At 34.8% G+C, this 21,884-nt stretch overlaps 1 protein-coding gene across 37 annotated transcripts in view; it reads right to left on the bottom strand.

Moving 5' to 3' along the window:
• The window catches only part of ZBTB20 (zinc finger and BTB domain containing 20), a 777,866-nt gene that overhangs the window by 594,466 nt on the left and 161,516 nt on the right, over positions 1-21,884 (bottom strand). For 6 of the 37 annotated variants that reach the window (XM_058732431.1, XM_058732426.1, XM_058732422.1 and 3 more), the window contains 2 exons: positions 20,541-20,597; positions 17,213-17,278 (listed from right to left, as the gene is read on the bottom strand). The exons of 27 other annotated variants lie outside the window; for them this stretch is intronic. The gene's annotated coding sequence lies outside the window, so the exon portion shown is untranslated. The remainder of the gene's footprint in view (positions 1-17,212; positions 17,279-20,540; positions 20,598-21,884) is intronic. 4 more of the 37 variants (XM_058732421.1, XM_058732418.1, XM_058732442.1 and 1 more) reach the window with 1 other exon arrangement.

The raw sequence follows: 21,884 nt of genomic DNA, 5'->3' as shown, positions 1-21,884 counted from the left end.
GAGATCTACTGCTCAGAAAAAAACAAAAACAAAGAACAAAACAAAGATTCCTTTCAAAATTATACCGCTCATTAAGAATGCACCTGGTCACCTAAGAGCTGTGATGGGGATGGACAGTGATATTAAAGCTGTTTTCATGCCTGCTAACACAGTATCCAGTTTGCAGCCCATGGATCAATGAGTCATTTGACTTTCAAGTCCTACTGTTTAAGAAATACATTTTGTAAGGCTATAGCTGCAATAGATAGTGATTCCTCTGGTGGATCTGGGCAAAGTAAATTGAAAACCTTCTGCAAAGGATTCACCATTCTGGATGCCATTAAGAACATTTGAGATGGGATCTACTCCTGCTAAAGATACCAAGAAAACTGTTGAAACAATAAGGATTTAAAATGTGACATAAACTTCTACTCTGGGTAAAATGCTATTACACAGCATTTCATGCTACAGAGAAATTATTTGCAAAAAGTAAGATGCAGAAGCTTCATTGTTGTCTTATTTTAAGAAATTGCCACAGCCACCCAGCCCTTCAGCAGCTAGCACCCTGATCAGTCAGCAGCCATCAACACTGAGGCAAGAACTTTTTCAGCAAAAAGACTACAACTAGCTGAAAGCTCAGATGAAGATTGACATATTTTAGCAATAAAATAATATTAATTAAGGCATGTATATTGTCTCCTCAGACATAATGTATTGTACACTTACTATACTACAATATAGTGTAAACATAATTTTTATATGCACTGGGAAATCAAAAAATTCATTTGGCTCTCTTTATTGCAATATTTGCTTTATGTGGTGGCCTAGAACCGAACTCGTGATATATCTGAGACATGCCTGTATTCTGAAATTGTTTATAGGAAATACATATTTCCAAACCCATATGTCCATGTCCTTGGAATATCTGTCCATTTGAGTATAATATGTTTCATTGCTTTTCAGATTTTATTTAATATATACATGAGGGACAGAGTCTGATTACAATTTGATTAATTCACATAAATGAAGAAAGGAGGACATTATCCATTTATTTCTTACTCTCTTTTGACTGTCAAAAGTATCCTGAACCTTGCTATAGTGAGCCAAACCCTCTCCAGGTAGAACTCACAAGCACTGGTTTCATAGATTGCTGTCATGCTCCCTAATTAAGCGAGTTTTCTAGGTATACTTGCATAACATCTCTGATATAATGCATACCTATCTTCTTATTCAGCTTAAGCATGCATTTTTTTTCATTTAAAATCCATCAACTAATGATCTGTGTCCTTAAGTAATTAATTCAATGATTACATGAATTAATATAATGCATATCCCTTTAAAGGAGTTAATATTTTCTATGTTTATGTTACAGAACTGGCCTTGGGTGACTATTATCCATGCCCTGAATTTCATAGTGGTTCAAGGACAAACTATTTCCCCTTTGTAATTCGGTAAGTTTGCTCCAAAGGAGCCTAATGCTTCTCCACTCAACAATGAGTAAAATGCATTCAGAGACCTTAGGGGACCTATTCTTAATAACATAGAGTTCTGTCCCAGTTTGTTAAATTCACTGAATTTATAACTCATTGTTACTGTCAAAGAAGTAATCCAAACATGTTACTGGTTTGATCTCCTGACATCCACAGAGCAAATTTGGAGCCATTTTTTTTTCAAACAAATAGAATAACAAAAACAAAAATACACTAGATACCAATAAGTTACATATAGGAAGGCAGACTTCATTTTTATCACTAGAAAAGCTATAGAAAATTTGTCTCAAAACTGTTTTATGCTTCTGAGCAGTGCTATAGCCATCCACTATCATCAGCACCAATAATGATGATGAGAACAATAATAATAGCCCCCTACATCTGCGTGATAGTTTCACTTCGGGAAAAGACTTTCACATACTACCTCTAATCCGGTCCCTGTAATGACTCTGAGAAAGTAAGGTAAATGCTTTCAATGTCTCATTTAATGAAGGAGGAAATTGGAGTCCGGAGAAGATAAGAGCCTTGCGTGACAGCAACATGTACCTGGAACTAGGTCACTGGCCACTTGACTTTGACTTCCGGGTTTGTATTTTAATACTTTCAAATCAAAAGAATACATGATTTGCAATGTCTTTATAAATTATGTACAAACCACTTGAAATCAAAGCAATTTATGATATAGACAAAAATTTGAAAGATATGTCTTTGATCGGCAGGGCCAAAGGGGAGATAAGTCAAAAGATATCTAAGGATTCTATAGCCCTTGAAATAATTACTCGGTACTTTTACTTATATTTCATTCTTGTTTCAGAAAATATTTAACTTTTGAGGGTTTCATGATTATAAAATATAATGGATTGTTAATAACAATAAATAAATCTTCATTCTGTTTAAATAGGTGTGCTTATCCAGGTCCTTACTATTCAACTGTCATTACAACTGGTTCATTTGACCCAAGTTTCCAGGAGTGGATCCACTAGGACAAGCACTGATATATCTGCTGCTGCTGATTTTACTAATTGAATATTATATTATACCAATTCATCACATTATCCAGGGAGACAAGAAAATTTCAGGAAAAAAGTGAATAAGTCAAAATTCTTTAAAAAATTATTTATACCCCACTTACAAAGCTATTTTCTATGCCTAGTTATTTACTACTCTCACTACAAGATATACATGAATGCGAGTTTTTAAATGATATTGACTTCCCTTTATCGACCCCTTTACCCATTGTTAAAGGAAACTGGCACCAGTTTATTACAAAGGAAAACATTAATCATGGTTTAGAACACAAAGTGGGGAAGAATATTATAGCCCACTAAAACTGCCATTTTTATCTGGATTCTCGGGATGCATATAACTAGAAGATTTGCTTTGTACCAGGTATAACCAACTTCATTTTAGAAAACAGTAATGGTATTTTTGGTGATTTTTAAATTTCAAAACAGTATAGGTTTAGCTAGGGAGATTAATGTAAGTGTTCAAATGGAGATTTATCAATTTGTACATGTCAAATGAACTTCACTAACAAATTCTTTTCGTACTTTTAAATACCAAAGAAATAATGGTTAGGTCCAAATACATGTAAGAAATTCATATAAAGAGGAGTATAAATATATTTGAAAGTGCAATATATCTTCATATATTACTTTGTAAAGTAACAAGATAGTTAACTCAACCCACCCCCAAATAACCTGTTAACCAAAATAGCATCCTGAGAGGGCCCCCAGTTCTACCATGATAGAGGGGCTTGCATCAAAGCACCCATCCTGCTGAGAAAAACTATACAAGGTAAATAAAATAATTTGAAAAACTGTTTGATAAAGGGACCAGGAACCAACCAAATGTTTTTAACTTAAAACTCAAGATATTGTTAAGAAGAGAAATGCAATAAATTAAATCCTGTCTGTGATATCTACCCCTTTTTCACTTAAAGCATCTAGTGATCCTGAGTAGCACTGGGCTGAGACACAGAGCACAAAGCTCTGGATCAGAGCACTAAGTACTCTAGTGGATGGGAAACAAAAATTGCCCTTGGGAGCTGTCAAAATAACCATGACATCAGAAGCCAAGTTCCTGGACAGTTCGTAAATGCAGTAAGGTAAAAACTATATTGTTTTACACTTTTAACCCTTGAGGCATTTGCAGATTCCTTTTCATGTAGTGAAAACCCCCTCCCCCTGCAAAAAAACAAACAAGCAGAAAGTATCAACATGGACACTAAAAAATTAAACAATGTTGGATGCCAAGTTCTTATGATCTTATGGTGTCAAGAAGGCAAAAACTGGAGTTTAGGGACCATATAAGAATTATTCCAGAATTTTATTTGAACCTCTAAATAGCTTTTTATAGAGTAAGGGCCAAACAGACAGAGGCTAGCTATCACAAAGGTAGAAACCCAACTACAAATTGTCTCAATTCCTGATTAGATCAAGGTGAATTAACTTTAGTCTAATTATCCACAAGAAGAAAATTAAATACTCCTTGGAAAAGCACAATATCACACAAAGGCTTTTTAATTTTTATATGCAAAGATCATCAGACAAGCTAGGAGGTATGATCAGATAACCAAAAACCAAGGGAAAAAAATAAACATAATCTCAAAAAATATAAAAGACTCATAGGGCACAAACTTTTAAGTAATGTGATTAATGTGGTTTCAAAAGTAGAAGAAAAGATTGTGAATTACCAGAGGACTGGGATCTATAAAAAAATTAAATGATACTCTAGAATTAAAAATAACTGAAATCAAGAACTCAATAGATGTGGCTAATGCAGATTAGACAAAATATTAGAAGAGATCATGAACCTGAAAATAAATCCACAGACTAAAACAGAGAGAAATAATGAAAGAGAAAATATGAAAAGAAAATATGAAAGAGAAATAATGAAAAATACAGAAAAAAGACAATAAAACGTGGTTAGGAAAAAAGTGTCTAACATACAAATGTTTATAATTCCAGAAGGAAAGGGTAAAGAACATAAGAAGAAGTAAAATTCAAAGTAATAATGGCCAAGAATTTTCCCAAATTGAGAAAAGATATCAAGCCACAAATCTAATTAAGAACATCTAAGTTACCCCAAGCAGGATAAACACAAAGAAACTGACATAAGAGGACAGATGTTGTTTTTTTTTAATCTGCTTAAAATAAAATATAATTAAAGAAGAAATCTGAAAAAAGTCAGAGGAATAAAAATGCATTACTTTTTAAGGAGTTATAAGTCTGATAGCTGATCTCTCATGAAAAACAGTGGAAATCAGAGAACAAAGCAATAACTTTAAAGAGCTTTAAGAAAGTAATTATCAACCTAGAATTCTATAACCAATGAGAATATCCTTTAAAATGAAGTAAAATAGCAAATATTTTTAGGAAAATAAAACTGGAAAGAAAATCACCAATAGAATCTTACTATAAAGAATACTAAAGGATATCTTTCAGGTAGAAGGAAAATTGTCTAACAGTGATATGGAAATTTAGGAAGAAATGAAATATACCAGAAAAGACTAATATCAGAGTAAAACAATATATATAGGCAGGGAAAAAATAACAATAATTTCTTATAAGAATTAGAGCCTGGAAGTACCTTTTAACTTAAATTTTAGTTAGTTAGCATACAGTGCAATATTGGTTTCAGTAGTAGAATTTAGTGATTCATCACTTACACACAACACCCAGTGCTCATCACAAGTGCCCTCCTTAATATCCATCACCCACTAGCCTATCTCCCACCTTCCTCCCTCCATCAACCCTCAGTTTGCTCTCTATTGTCAAGAGCCTCTTGTGGTTCTCTTCCCCACCCCCTTCCCATATGTTCATCTGTTTTGTTTCATAAAATCCACATTAGTAAAATCATATGGTATTTGTCTTTCTCTGATTGACTTATTTCACTTGGAAGTATTACAATACAGTACAACAATAGCACAAATGGTGAGAAAGGAACAAATGCAATTTCCTTGCTGGAAAGAGATAAAAAGTATAATTTTATAGTAGACTTTATTGGATAGCCATTAAAAAATGAAAAATATATAGTTAGCAAGGTAAAATGGAGGGAATAAAATAAAAAGATTGACTAGTAACAGAAGTTAAGAGAGAAGAATTGGCAAACATAAAACAGGTAGAAAAATATAGTAAGATGATAAAATTAAATCTACAAATATTACTAATTGTATTTAATGTAAATAGACTAAATATTATAATTGGAAGACAAATGCCATCAGACTGCAAGTTAAAAACAACAACAATATGCTGTCCACAAGAAACACACCTCAAATATAAACATACAGAATAATTGAAAGTAAAAGGACGAAAAAAAAATTTACCAACCATTTTCTTATAACATCAGTCTAAGTAGAACTCAAGACAAGATATAGTAGAAAAAGAGCATTTAGTAATGATCAGAAGTTCTGGTTTATCTAAGATGGATCACAATTCTAATTTTGTATACAACTAATAATATAGCCTTTAAAAGCAAAAACTGACAGAACTAGGAAGAGAAATAGACAAAGCCACAATCATAATAGTATATTTTAAATGATAAATATCAATAAATGATAGAACACAAGAGTAAAAAATCAAGAGAAATAAAAGTTTTGAGCACCAAGATTTAACAAATTTAATCTAATTGGTATGTATAGAACTCTATACCCAAAACTACAAAACACACATTATATTCAGGCACATATAGAACATTTACCAAAATTTCCCTTAAACTGGGTCAAAAAGCAAGTCTCAATAAATATCAAAGTATTTAAATCACATAGCACATATTCTCTAACCATAAACCCAAGATTAATTATAAAATGTTAATCACAAAATACCTGAAGTATTTTGAAATAAGGCAATATATGAACAAATCCAAAAATTCCTTTTTGTTAAGATAAATGAAAGTGATCATCCTCTAGAAATACAGATTTTAAAGCAAAGACGAATAGGCAAACATAACCCTAACAGAAATGAAAAATGCAGCATTCCTCTAGATACTACAGACATTACAAAGGTAAGAGGATATGATGAGCAATTTCACATTGATAAATTTGAAAACCTAGATGAAAAGGCAGATATTACGAAGATAATAAGAGGATATGGTAAACAACTTATCAATAAATTTGAAAAATTAGATGAAATGGATAAATCTTGTGAAAACACGTATTACCAAAATGGACACAAGAAGAAATGGAAAAACTGCATACTTAATTTAAAATCTTCCCACAAAGAAAGAAACTGAATATTTAATTTATAACCTTTCCACAGGGAAAACTTCTGGCCCAAATAGCCAGGTAAATTCTTTCTAACGCCTAAAGAAAAAAAATAGCACCAATCATAGACAAACTTTCCCAAAGGTAGGAAAAGAGGAATACTTCCTAACTTGTTTTATGTAAATACTATAGTCTGCAACCAAAACCTGACAAGAACATAATATTATAAGCCAAACTCTTTTTTTGAGTACAGACAAAAATATCTTAAGGAAAATATTAGCAAACCCAACCCAGTTCTCTATAAAAAGGATAACACATCAACATTAAGTTTATTCCAAAAATTCAAGGATGGATTAACATTCAAAAATAAATGAATTTAATTTAAATGTTAACTAACATATTAAAGGGAAAAAAAGGATTTCAATATATACAGAAAAGTATGTAATAAAATTAAAAACCCTTTGATCATTTAAATAAACGTGTGCATGTGCGCGCACGCGCGCACGCACACACACACACACACACACACACACACACACACACACACTCACATGAAAGCCAACTCAGAAAACTGAGAAATCAAAAGGAACTTCTTTAATTTGATAAGGGCATTTACAATTAAAAAACAAACGAACAAAAAACCTAGTGAAAATATGCTTTTTTATTCAATATTGTACTAGAGGTGCTAGCTAATGCAACAAGAAATAAAAATTAAAGGTATATAGAGAGCACAGACTTCAGTTATAAGATAAATAGCCTGTGGGGATATAATATAACAATACTGTATTGTATACTTGAAAGTTGCTGAGTTTTCTCTTAAATGCTTTTACCACAAAAAGGAAGTGGTAATTATGTGAGGTATCAGAGGTGTTAACTAATCCTGCTGTGGTAATCATTTTCTAACATAGAAGGCTAAAAATCACCACATTTTACACCTTAATCTACTACAATGCTATTGGTCAATTATATCTCAATAAAGCTGGAAAATTAAAATAAAGTTATATGAAAAGGAAGTAGAAATAAAACTGAAATTATTTACAGAAAACATGATTGTGTTACTAAAACTCCAAGAGAAGCCACAAATCTAATAGAATTAATAAGTGAATTTAGCAAGATCCCTAGCTACAAGGTGAATTAATATACATAAATGAATAGTTTTCTTATATACTAGCAAGAGACATTTAGAAAATGAAACTTAAAGCCTGGGTGGCTCAGTTGGTTGAAGAACCGACTTCAGCTCAGGTCATGATCTCACGGTTTGCATTGGGCTCTGTGCTGACAGCTCAGAGCCTACTTCGGATTTTGTCTCCCTCTCTCTCTTCCCCTCCCCTGCTTGCACTCTGTCTCTGTCTCTCTCTTGAAAATAAATAAAACAGAAAAAAAAGAAAAGAAAACTTAAAATATAATTTACAAAAACATAAAAATAAATACTAGAAATCAATCTAACAGAAAGTATAAAAGTCTTCACAGAAAACTACAAAACATTACTAAGAGAAATTAAAGACACTAAAATAAGTAGGAAATGTAATGTTTTTATAGATTGGATATCAATTTTCCCAAAATATAATCTCAATCAAAATCTCAGAAAATTCCATTTTGTGGATATTAACAAGCAAATTCTAAAATTTTTATGGAAACACAAAGGACCAAGAATGACCCAAACAATCTAAAAGAAGAATATATGTAGGGGCACCTGGGTGGCTCAGTTGATTAAGTATTGTACTCTTGATTTGGGCTCAGGTCATGATCTCACAGTTCATGGGGTCGAGCCCCGCATTGGTCTCTGTGCTGACAGTGCAGAGCCCACTTAGGATTCTCTCTCTCCCTCTCTTTCTGCACCTCCCCTGCTTGCTCTCAATCTCTCTCAAAATAAATAAACATTAAAAATTGTTTCTAAATGTCAAGGAAGAAAGAAAGAAAGAAAGAAGGAAAGAAAGAAAATATGTAAAGGATTTACACCACCAGATTCAAGATTTCTTCTAAATCGACACTAATGAGCAATGTATTATTGGTAGAGGGAAAGACAAATTCTGATGGGACAAATTCTGGGAACAGAAGAGAGCATCCAGAAATAGATCCATTGTTTATGTAAGCACTTGATTTATGATAAATTTACTGCTGAAGTAACTAGGGAAAGAGCCACCTTTCCAACACATGGTACTTGATCAATTAGACATCTACACTAAAAAATAAAGAAAGAAAATTAAATGAATCTTTTATACCCAACCCCCAACTTCACACCTAATACAAAAAAATACATTCCAGGGAAAATTCAGACCTAAATGCTAATGGCAAACAATAAAGCTTCTAGAAGATAACAACAGAAAATATCTGCATGATCTTGTGGTAGGCAGAGGTTTTTCTTTTTAAAATAGGATATAAAAAAAACCTATAGAATAAGAGATTGGCAAATTAAGTTTTATTAAGATGAAAACTCTTGTTTATCAAAAGACAATTATACATAATGAAAAGACAAAGCTTAGTGTAAGAGAAGATATTGCAGTATGTATACCTGACAAAGACATACATCCAGATTATATAAAGAAACACCACCAGAAACAGTAACAAGCCCAACTGTAAAATGGGCAATGAATGTCAAAATGTACATTACAAAAGAGGATACTAACTGGAAAATAAACACATGAAAAGATGCTTAACCTTCACTAGTCATTAAAGAAATGAAAACTAACGTCATAAACATAATGTCATAATGTCTGCCATGTCACACATACCAGAAAAGCTAAAATGAAAAAGACAGATCATACTAAGTATTGTCAAGGATTAGAGCAAGTGGGACTCTCATACTGATACCGTGAGTAGAAATTGGTATAACTTTGGAAACTACTTCGCAATATCCACTAAAGCTGAACACAGGCATATCAGCAATGTGACTCTTCAGTATACATCAAACAGAAATACTTAGACAAGATACACAAGAATGTGCATATGATAACCCCTATTCACAATGATTCTAGGTTGGAAATAACCCAAATTTCTGTCTACAGCAGAAGAGCCTTAAATGAATTTTAATGTATTCATACACAAGAATATCATAAAGCAATGAAAAGTTTTTTAAAAATCTGCAGCTGAGGGGCACCTGAGTGGCTCAGTCGGTTAAGCATCTGACTTCAGCTCAGGTCATGATCTCACGGTTCATAAGTTCAAGCCCTGCATCTCGCTCTTTGCTGTCAGTGCAGAGCCCACTTCAGTTCCTCTGTTCCTCCTCCCTCTGCCCCTCCCCCGCTCATTCTCTCTCCCTCTCTCTCTCTCTCAAAAATAAATGAGATGTTTAAAAAAAAATCTGCAGCTAAACACAGATGCAACACAACAGGAATGAATCTCATAAACATAAGCAAAAGAAAAAATACGCCACATATATTGTTCAAAAACAATCAAAGCTAATTTATTGTATTAAAAGTCATGATAGTGGTTACTCTTGGAGAGTAGGAAGGGAAAAGAGCAGACCTCTGTGGTCTGGTAATGTTTTGCTTGTTGGTCTGGGCACTGCTTACATGGGTATATTCACTTCCTGAAAACTCACCTAAATGTATACTTATAATTTTTGCACTTTAAAAAATATATGGCAATTAGACAATTAAGAAATTAGCTTAAGGGGCGCCTGGGTGGCGCAGTCGGTTGAGCGTCCGACTTCAGCCAGGTCGCGATCTCGCGGTCTGTGAGTTGGAGCCCCGCGTCAGGCTCTGGGCTGATGGCTCGGAGCCTGGAGCCTGTTTCCGATTCTGTGTCTCCCTCTCTCTCTGCCCCTCCCCCGTTCATGCTCTGTCTCTCTCTGTCCCAAAAATAAATTAAAAAAAAAAAAAAAAAAAATTTAAAAAAAAAAAAAAAAAAAAAAGAAATTAGCTTAAAAAATAATTGTGGTCCCATGAGGGTTTGGTGAACTCCCACTGCATTTATTTTGCTCTCTCTGTGCTCTCACCACTTGGCCTTGAACATAGGCAGTTACAGAAATAGGCATGAGAGTACAGTAAATAAAGCCACAGCTTGCTACCTGGAGGGCCAAAAAAGGCAACTGCAGGGAAATGAAAAATACCATCAACATCATGGAAAGAAAAGGGCTCAGAAAGGTAATCCCATAAAATTGTTATGAAATTCTGGGCTCATCCCCAAGCTGCACATATATGTATCTGACTTTAATCAGCATACAAAAGAAATTATGAACTAAATTAACACATAGGGCTGTGCCTAGGTCCAAGACTGGCCTCTGATACATACACAGGACAAATCTGAAAATAAAACTAGCATTCCAACTATAGAATATACAGCCTGTAACTTGTGACCTGAACCTAACTACAATTGCCTGCTAAAACAAAATTATCAACATTCTCCATAGAATTTAAACAAAACTCAAAATCTCATAGTATTTAAAATGTCCAGATTAAAGTGAAATAAAAATTTCTGGGCAAATGAAAAACCAGGAAAATCTCAACTCACATGAGAAAAGATAACTAAGAGTCACAAACACTGAAATAATACAAATGTTGAAATTATCTGACAAAGACTTTAAATTAGCTATTACAAAAATGCTTTAACAAGGAACAGTCTTGAAACAGAAAAATAAACAACAAGAAAAAGATCACAGATGCTCTCTCAATTGCAAAATGAAGATGACAGAAAAAGAGTCTTTGAACTTTAGGATAGATCAACTGAAACGATCTAATATGAACAATAAAGAGGAAAAAAAATTAACAAGATTCAGAGACCTATAGGACAGTGACAAGAAGTCTAGCATTCCTGTCATTAGAGTATCAGAAGGAAAGGAGAAAAAGGGTACAGTGCTGAAAAAAATATTTGAAAAATATTTGGAAACTTCCAAATTTAGTGAAATAGATAAAACTACAGATTCAAGTATAGTAAGCTCAAATAGGATAATAACAAAAATAATCCACACCCAATACATCATTTCAATTTATCTGAATATTGAAGTATAGAAACTGAAGATCAGAAAAAATATCTTGAAATCATTCAGAAGAAATCACATGTCACTTATGGGGGATTAACAATTCATAGGGCTGTGGATTTTTCATTAGAAGCCCTAGAAGCCAGAAGGAACTGATACAACTTTTTAAAAGTGCTGAGAAGAAGAAAATGTCAACATAGAATCTATATCCAATAAAAATATCTTTTCAGAATGAAGCAAAATAAAGACACTGTCAGTTGAAAAAAAAAAAAAAAAACCTAAGAAAATGTGTTGCCAGGAGACCTGTTCTAAAAGAGTTACTAAAGGAAGTTTTCCAGACAGAAGGAAAATTATACTACGAAGAAACTTTATACAAGAAGAATAAAGAGAAAGCAATAGAAATGATAAACATATCAATAAAAACAACAAAATTGTTCTCTGCTTGAGTTCTTTAAAATATGCTTAGCAGTTGAAAGTGAAAAATGTAACATTATCTGATGGGGTTTCAATATATGTAGATATAATAGAGTACAATAACTGCAAAACTGGGAGAGTAAACAAACTTATATGGTGGCATGATTTCTACATTCTACTTGAAGTGATAAAATACTGATTCTAAGAAGACTACGAAAAGTTAAGTATGTATATTGTAAACCTTACAACCTTAGAATCCCTAAAAAACTACACAAAGATAGTCAAAAGCATAATTAATAACTTACAGTGGAATACTAAAAAAAACATTCAAGTAACCTGAAACAAAGCAGGAAATGGGAAATGGAAGATTGGAAAAGAGAGGGAAAAAAACAGGAAACAAAAATATAAGAGGATAGACATAAATTCAAACATGTCAATAGTTATACTAAATGTAAATGCAATTATTGATACACATTCACACTCTCTTACAGTTTCCTGGGCCATATATGTTACGGAGGAAGTAACCATGGTACTGCGGTATGGATTAATAAGAGGGTCTTACTTTAGAATGATCTGAGAAAGTTGCTTTAGAGAGGTATTTTTTAGGCTGAGACCATTGAGTCAAGACAAACCCACCCAAACAGTGAGTTTAAGAAGTGCCAGTTCCAGTCTGCTTCAATAATATGCTTAGACAGGGACGACTGGGTGGCTCAACTGGTTAAGTGTATGACTTGGACTCAGGTCATGATCTCGCGGTTCATGAGTCTGAGTCCCACATTGGGCTCTGTGCTGACAGCTCAGACCCTGGAGCCCGCTTCAGATTCTGTGTCTCTCTCTCTCTCTCTCTCTCTCTCTCTCTCTCTCTCTCTCTGCCCTCCCCTGCTCATGTGTGTGCTCGCGTGTTCTCTCATGCTCTGTCTCTCAAAAATAAATAAACATTAAAAAAGAAAAAAAAATGCTGAGAAAAAGTGAAAGCTGAATAGTTGCAAGTCTCTTCCAAAGTAAAGGATTTATGGCACCTCAAGTGCATTCAACAGCAAATACTATTTATTAGAAGCCTGGGAGAAATACCAGAGGAAGAGATACTGGGTCCTGGCTGAAACAACATCTTGTCAAGCTGGGTAGATCCTACCCTGCTTTGACTAATACTAGGGAACAAGGGGGAAAAATGTGCTTTCACCTGCAGCTGCCATTGCTGCAGACAAAGCTCCTTTACTATAGAAAGGCTAAGAGTCATTCCAAAGGAAACCACTTTTACCATAGCAGATAAGTGGGAGTTTTGGACTGTGCTTCATATCCCACAACTATCCCACCGGAGCAGGTGGGTCCAGTACTACTGCCACTATGGTCACCTGGAAGTTAGAGGTCAAGTGTTCAGCCACTCACCAGCCCAGCCTAACTAGTACAATAGGATGAGCCATCCTATGACTCTGAATGAATTCTGACAACTCCAGCTCCAGAGACTCCTGGGCAAGTCCCTAAACGGCAAAACCAGCGACAGGCTAGCTGTGCCTCCTTCTACCTACATGGACACTCTAACTAAAAGTCAGAATATCTATCCATGTCCTCTTTTGAGGACCAAAAGAAACAAGAAACAAATTCCTGAGCTCTGTTCATAGGGTTCACCCAGATCCTACAAGTATAAATCTCCAATTCATTACTCAAGCCATTCTGTAATTGTCACTGGATCAACACAACGAAATCAAGGATGAAGCTAAACTCTGGCTTTTTCAGTCAAGCCGGTGAACAAATGCTCATGAGAATAGCACGTGAACCAGAAGGATGACAGCAGAAAACTGCCCATGCTCAACTCACCTCTGTGTGACTAAATGCTGTTCTGCCCAGTTCCTGATGACTTAAGAGAGCAGGGTAGGTATCTTGGATAGCCAAATAATCATCCTCTGCTAGGAAGACATATTAAAATCACTACAAAAGCTTTTTTTTTTCCAATTAACCTTTCCCTCCCTCAGCTGAGAACTGTGGACTAGATTTAATTGGTACAAGCACTCCAGGTGAAGGACATGAAGAAAATTAAGGCTTGCCATTAGTAACTATGTCCCTTAAAAGTACTCTGAAAAGCCAATATTCTGACAATCTTCTAAGAAGCCAAGAATTTGGTTAACTTTATACAACCATGATAAATTGGGCACCACACCAAAACATGCAGGCTACTTGGCTTCACATTTTCTTCAATCAGCAACATGCAAGGGCAAGGAGGCCCAATATGGCAAGTCACCATCCCACAGCTTAGGGATGACCCACTTTGACAGGAAGAGCAGAGTCTTTCACACTCATCTCACTGAATCTTGTTCACTGTAATGTAATACCACAGAGTTCCTAATATGCACCACAGAGGCCACTTTGAGTCTTTGGATCCAAATGCTGTGAGGGAAATGAAAGAGTGCTCTCAGTTTTTCTTCCCTCACTGTCATGACAACAGAGGACAAAGGAGGCTATCAGGCTTTATACCTGGATGGTTGGCACACAGGTCTAGCCTCTCCTAAAACGAAATTTGGACCATAGTCACACATGGAAATTTTGAGCTCTGCTTAGGATAAAAGGAAACCAAGTCACAATAGAGCAACACTTCAGTTATTTTGTCTTTATCCTGCTCTTACCAGGAAATGTAGATCTCTGCAACACCGTTTTTCAATTTGTAGGGTATACCATTAGTGGTCTTGAAATTAAGGTAGTGGGTTGTAGACTCTCAAAGAAAAGAAAAAAAATAGCATAGGATAGAATGTAAAATATTTGTAGGCATCAAGCATAGGAAGGGTAAATAAATACTGTCTTGTGAAATTTTTTGTTTCATAATATATATATATATATATATATATATATATATATAATATCTGTGTGTACTAGGTTATGATTTAATTGTATTTCTTTCAGATAGCTACTATGAAAATGTCTAAAAACTACTGCTATAAAAGATACCTGATTGCCCAAATAGCATTTCTCTACAGGAATGCTACTGGCTTTGAGAGCTGGCCAAGTCTCCTTCCTAAGTAATCAGTTCACATACCATAGAACTTAAAGCCATCTCTTTGCCCTACCCGCTAAAATACAATAGTGCTTCCAGGTCATTGTAGCAACCACACATTTCTGAATGCTACTCCTGAGGTGATGTCACTCTCTGTAAAGAAATATGAATCCACAAACAAAAAGGTTGCCAGTTCAATTCATACTTGATGAGAAGCAAGTGTTTGCCAGTATCCTTTTCTATCTAGAGCTTGACGTCCAATAGAGATCACTTTGCAGGCCTTTAGCTGGGATATATACAGCTGCTCTAACTACTTCTGCAAATTGTCTTCTGTTCCAAGCACCCATCAATCTGATACTAAATTCATTAGCAAAATAATATGAAAAGAACACAACATGCATTGCTATTAATGGACTTCCACGCATGTCACTCCCCACACAATGTACTAAAATTGGACTCTTCTCTGAGTGCCTCCACACTAATATCTGTGCTTTTCAATACATAGCATTTCAGGAGAGAGATTTTCCCTAAAGCTAACCAAGATTACTTATTTTAAAAGCTCCCTTTCAAAGCTAAACTTCAGGTATTTTCATCATCAATTTATGTTGACTGAGTATTTACTCCTTGGAGGATCTTCCACAGAAAAGATCCATAGAGAAATCATGGTTTCTAGTCTAAAGAATTTATATTGTAATATTTTTTAGAGTGCAAATATTTGTTACTTCCTGTGACTGACTTTGTGTGACAGTGATAAACAGCTCATAATGCTTCATCTGCCATCCTTACCCACAGAATCAGGGAATAGTATAACATACAAAAAAATTTAAATGAAGATGGTGTCAGCTGGTAGCTTCCTATTGGAGTATAATATTTACATTTTCACTTGAGTTGGGGAATTTTTCTCATTTAGAACAGAATCAAGTCTTTATTCAATAGATTTTAAGTTTGAAATAATAGACATTTTGAAGATATCAAGAGAAACAGTCTGAATTTATAAATAACCCAGAGATGGTAATCTTACACTTATTTTTTTTCACAAACTCTCCCATTTCTGGCTAGCTTGGAACCAAACTATGTGTAACCATAATTTAAGGAGACCCAAAACTAAAAGTCATAAATACTCTTAATTATTCAGCTAATTTCCTTCCAGAACCTAAGAGGAAATGATCTCTCATTTCCTCTGAAGAACACTAATAGACAATTAATTAGAGATAGACAAGCAAACCTTAAAAGAGGGTATTTATTTATTTATTTGTAATAAATTGTCCAACGTGGGGCTTGAACTCATAACCCCAAGATAAAGAGTTGCAGGCTCCACTAGATGAGCCAGCTAGACTCCCCAAAAGGAGTGTTTTTAAAACAGAAAATCACAAAGGTTGTTCAAACAATTACTTTTTTATACAATAAAATGTCAAGGACTAAAAACGTGAGCGCAAAGGAAGAGAAAAGTGGAAATAGAGACTATCACACTATATGTTTAAATGATAAAATGAACAAAGAAATATGAGAGAAAGACCATTTATTTTTTAAATGGAAAGATTGCTCAGATGAGTAAAATTAGGCCACGTAGTGGAAGGCCGGAGGGGATAATCCAGGTAGATTACACATTGCAAGTGTTTAGTAAAAACTATCCAATTGGAGAAAAAAAACCTTCCATTAGATATTGCGTAAGGAACCTAAGTAAGGAAAATGAGGCCACATTTGCAAGGAACAGCAACACCAATACGAAGTGTGTTTTCTCTTGTTGTTGTTTCAGTTCTTTGGTTTTTTGTATGGCAACGTAATAAATTAACTACCAATAAGTAGGAAAATTTAAAGATTAGTTTTACTAAATTGATAACAAAAATATGTAGGTAACACACACACACACACACACACACACACACACACAGAGTAGGAAAACATTAAGTTGATTCCCACACCTCAAGTATATTTAGAGCACACAAATTAGCAGATTCTAGTTTCAAAATAATGACAAATACAAAGGTCATTTTAAAATTAATTAATAAGCTAGATCTAGATCAATCATTAGCATCAAATGGGCACCAACCAAAAATAAAACTGTGCTGTGAATATCTAACTTAATATGTACTTAAAGTGGCCATTTTCACAGAGTACTGAAAGTACACTGGCAATGTCAACCAATCACACAAAACAGGTTTAAAAGCAATGTGGGTAACCAAACACAAACAAGGGAAATATGTACAAAAGTGTAAGATACCTACAAAGCTTACCCCCAGGAGTTAATTGAACACTTCATACCTGGACTTCTTGTGGTATTAAATGAATATCTGCAAGTATAGAAACCAGAATACATAATCTATTCAGATTGTCAAAAAGTTTTTGATAAACTTTCATGGCAAAACTGTCTAAAGTATTTTTAAGCAAACATGGAATTAAGAACATGTATTTCCATAAGCATGGAATTACCTTAAATAAAGGAAGCAATGTGTGAAATGTAGATGTGGAAAAGACAAACATTTTTATATAAACTTTGAATATGGAATTCAAAGTGTCATCTGAATATCCTTTAGACTTTACTAACTTCTTCAGATTGTAAAATAGCAAACCACGGCATCATGAAATCTTAAAGAGCTGGGATGGCTCCCCATATACTATTGATTAAGAAACTAAGATTCTGGGGCACCTGGGTGGTTCAGTGGTTTAAGCACCCAACTCTTGGTTTCATCTCAGGTTGTGATCTCATGGGTTCATGGCTTTGAGTCCCACATCCGGCTCTGTGCTGACAGCATGTAACCTACTTGGGATTCTCTGTCTCTCCCTCTCTCTGCACTTCCAGTGCTCACTTGCTTGCTCTCCCTTAAAATAAATAAATAAACATTAAAAAAGAAAGACACTAAGATTCAATGAGGATTAACAACTGCCCACGGTTAAAACATAAACATCAGTAAGATTTTATAAGATATACAATTACAACCAAAGTTACCATATGAGTTCCCCTATGGGCATGTGTTGAATATTACACATTACTTAGTAATAAAGAATAAAAGAATATGTATTTAACCATAATCTTTGAAATGCGGTCCTCCCAAAAGAACTTTGAAAGAATTATGGTACATTTTCCAAAAACATCTCAATGTGTTGTGGCTACAAAGATGCCCCAAATGCTGGGCATCAACAGAAATGCTTTGAATCTAACCTTGATAATTACCAACATTCAATAGCTGGATATGGAGACTAAGACTGCAAACGAGGTATCAGGGAATAATAAAGAGCATAGGGAAAATATCAGGAGAGTATGAGGCCATGGAAAATGAGGGTGCAAAGCATTTCAAAAAGAAGGAAGTGTGACTACTTCCACAAGGTCAAATGTCCAATGAGATCTCAATAAGAGTTAGTTTGTTGAAGTGATAGAGGTCTCTGAAACAGACAAGGTGAATTGACTAGTGTATTGGTGAGGAAATGAAAACAGACAGGATAAACATCTCTGGAGAAATGAGTGTATTTGGGAAAAGAGAGAAGGTAGTAGCTAATAGCATTTTCTATCTTTTTATAAATGACACTAAAACTCACAAAGCCAGGAAACTGACTCATTCATGACTGCTCCACCACCTTCCGTATCTATTTGATTATTATGTGGTATAGATTTTATCTCCACACTCTTGAATATATCATCTTAACATTCATCTTCCATTGACTTACCAACAGTGATAGGATATCCGATCTCCTTAGTGTAGGATTTATGGCCTTTTTTAATCTGACCAACATTACCCATCTAGCCTTACTTCTTACTTCCACACTAAGACACAGATGAATCAGTCAGGCTTTCCCATTCCTTTGGGCTTCCTTGCATACTGTTACGTTTTCCCAGAACATTCCCCAATACGGCCAGTGCCCCCCTCACCTTCATGTATCAAACTACTATTCACCTTTCAAACCTCCATTCAAGTATTATCTTTATGAATTCTTCCTTGATCTCCTACTATGTTCCCATAGTAACTTTTTTAGGCCCCTCTTAAGTTATTAATACTTACAGAATTCTACTATATTTGAGACCTCTGCAGCCCACAGGTCTCTTGAGAGCAGCCACCCTATATTTTCATCTGTATGCTTCACAAATAGTTAGCATTAATAAATGTTTTTAAGTGAATGAAAGGATGGATTTGTTACTAAAGACATAGTACAAACCCAGAGTATACTAGCTTTAGATGAGGTCATAGGTGGGATATACATAATTGGCTACTAGGGGAAACTAGTGATTTGGGAGTCACAGGTGAACTTATTTCCTTGAAAATTTTATGTATTTGAAAATTAGGATGAATCATATTCTGATATAAAAAAAAGTTCACTGAATTACCTTTCAATTTGGTGACTCTCTTCACTAACCTCAGCTTGTCCACATTAAAAACAAGAATCACCTAAAAATGCACTACATACCTGCAAAATCCAAAGCACTAACGAGGATACGAAGTTATAAATAATACATTCCTTGCTCCCACACTTCATAATCTGGTGTGGGATTTAAGAAATGTGAAAATATATACTGCTTTGAACCACTTTCAGTGCTGATTAGGCAATAAGTGCCTTATAAAAATCAAGAAAGGTATAGAGAGTGATCCTGTCAAATAAAGGGTTTGGTGAATGCCCCCATAATGAGAAAACATTTCATCCTAGAATTCACAGCCAAGGAATATCCTGATTCCACACAAGGATGATCTCTCCTGTTTTAAATAGGTTTTAAGTATCCTCCTGCTTAGAGGTAGTAGAATAGCCACAAATTAAATCACTTTGCCTATCCTTCTAGCATCCTATTTAAACTGTATAATAGAAATAATTAGAAATTAAAAACAAATCCTTTTTCAAAAGGATTCAGTTTAAGTGTTTTATGGTACAAAACAGTTTCGTCCTTTCTTATTGCTGTGCAGGATAGATGAGTGATTAAAAAGAGTTTAATGAGTGTGTGTGTGTGTGTGTGTGTGTGTGTGTCTCATTCAGAAAACTTGGCGTTCTTTTACAAGTGTTCATTTTTTTTAATGTTTATATTTTTTTGAGAGTGAGAGAGACACACACACACACATAGAGGGAGAGAGAGAATCCCAAGCAGGCTCCATGCTATCAGCACAGAGCCCAATGCAGGGCTTGAACTCATGAACCATGAGTCAGATGCTTGACTGACTGAGCCACCCAGGCACCTGTTGCTTTTACAGGTGTTTAAACCCCCAAATTAGCAGCCCCTTTGTCTTCCTTAACATTTATATGTTATTAGGGGGTTTGTTGTTTTTTTTCACTGAACCCCCAAACTCAGTGTCTGTTAACATAAGATAGGAAGATATAACAGAGGGTACAGGGAAATACTGCAATAAAAAAATCTTTATTCTGTTCTCTCTATTTAAACTTCAAAGGAATGATAGCAGCTAAATTATCAATTTCTAGTATCTTGGCTCTTAGACAATTGTCTACACCAATAATTGTCAACCTGAGGGGGTTCATTTGAAAAGACCCCACAGGTGGTGATTCCACCTCTACTCCCTCCACTTTGAGAATCACTGTTCTTATTCAGGCAGCTGATGCATTGCAACTGTAGTGACTCACCCATTCTCTTTTCAACAGTGTTATTTTTATTCTTTGGACTTCAAATTTTATCCCAAGCTGTAGAAAAAACAAAAAAACAAAAACAAAAACAAAAACATGACCACTGGTCAATATAAAAGTCCAGGCCCAATGATTTTAAGAGGAGATTCAATATTACTCATAATCATGCTTTTTTCACCATAATTCCCAGTCAGACCTGTCATAAGCCAGGAAAGAAGGCCTCAAAAGAACTTACTCAGAGCTTCTCTCTATTAGGATGGAAAATAAAAGGCATCCATCCGGTTTGCAGTAGGGCTATCGACCTTGCAAGACTTCTGCATTTTGGTTTAATCAGAGATTTTCCAGAAATCTAAAATGCATCTTAAAAAAAAAAAATAAGAGAACCATACAGCTAACTAGCTCTGTAAACAAAGAGAAAACAATGATCTTAAGAGATGCCTATAGGCTCACTGTTTCACATGATGAAATGAGAAAGACTGGGTGTGGGGGGAAAGTCACAGAAGTCTTGGATCATTGGAATTGTTCTAATTGATGAATCTTCTTCAAGGAAAAAAGTGGGCTCCATTTCTGTTTTTAACAATCCAGAATGTCTGTAATAGTGCAACTAATGACAACCTTCCCGTTGTTCTCACTTAGGAGGAAACCCTATAATAAGAGCTTCCCAAAATGTCAAATAATACTTGTCTCATAACAGGGCTTCTTTGTTCATTCACCATGTCTCTTTTGATATGCACAGATAATAAAAGTTCATGTAAAACTAAAGGTAATATAGAGCAGAAGCCAACACTAATTCTGTATAAATATGTCTGATTAATAAGAGTGCCATTGTTATGGTTATTTCGTAATGTCACGATTGTTACAAGAACAGAGGATAGAAGTACTCTTACTCTCACTGTTTTTGTTCATCCTCTGTCATCCAACCAGTTTGTGAATTTTTGTTCAATGGGGGAAATGAAGGATAGAGTTTCGTCCATTAATTATTTCTGTTTCATTAGTTCATCTCGTGAGCTGTGAAACTAGCTTTAAATTCAGGGGAAAAAATTAAGGGTTTTATTCTAAAATTAAGCCTCACATCCTCTAAAAAAAAAAAAAAATGAATACATGCTCCGGGCTTAATACATGCTCTAGGCTCCCTTTTCCACATGCACAACAACTATATTGCTCTGGTGCTCATGAGCTCCTGAAAGATAAAATTTAGCATGACAGCACTAAGACCTAACTAGGAGCCTAATATGTTAAACCTAAACTATGGTTTAATTCTACAACCATAAGAAAGGTTTTAGGTCAGACTCAGTTCCATGAATTAGAAATGCACCCTGGTGAAGTAATAAGAAAGTCCAGAAA

This window comes from Neofelis nebulosa, chromosome 5 (assembly GCF_028018385.1).
Source record: "Neofelis nebulosa isolate mNeoNeb1 chromosome 5, mNeoNeb1.pri, whole genome shotgun sequence".
Lineage (NCBI taxonomy): Eukaryota > Metazoa > Chordata > Mammalia > Carnivora > Felidae > Neofelis > Neofelis nebulosa.
The sequence above is the reverse complement of the archived record's forward strand: the minus strand, read 5'-3'. Positions and strand labels throughout refer to the sequence as shown.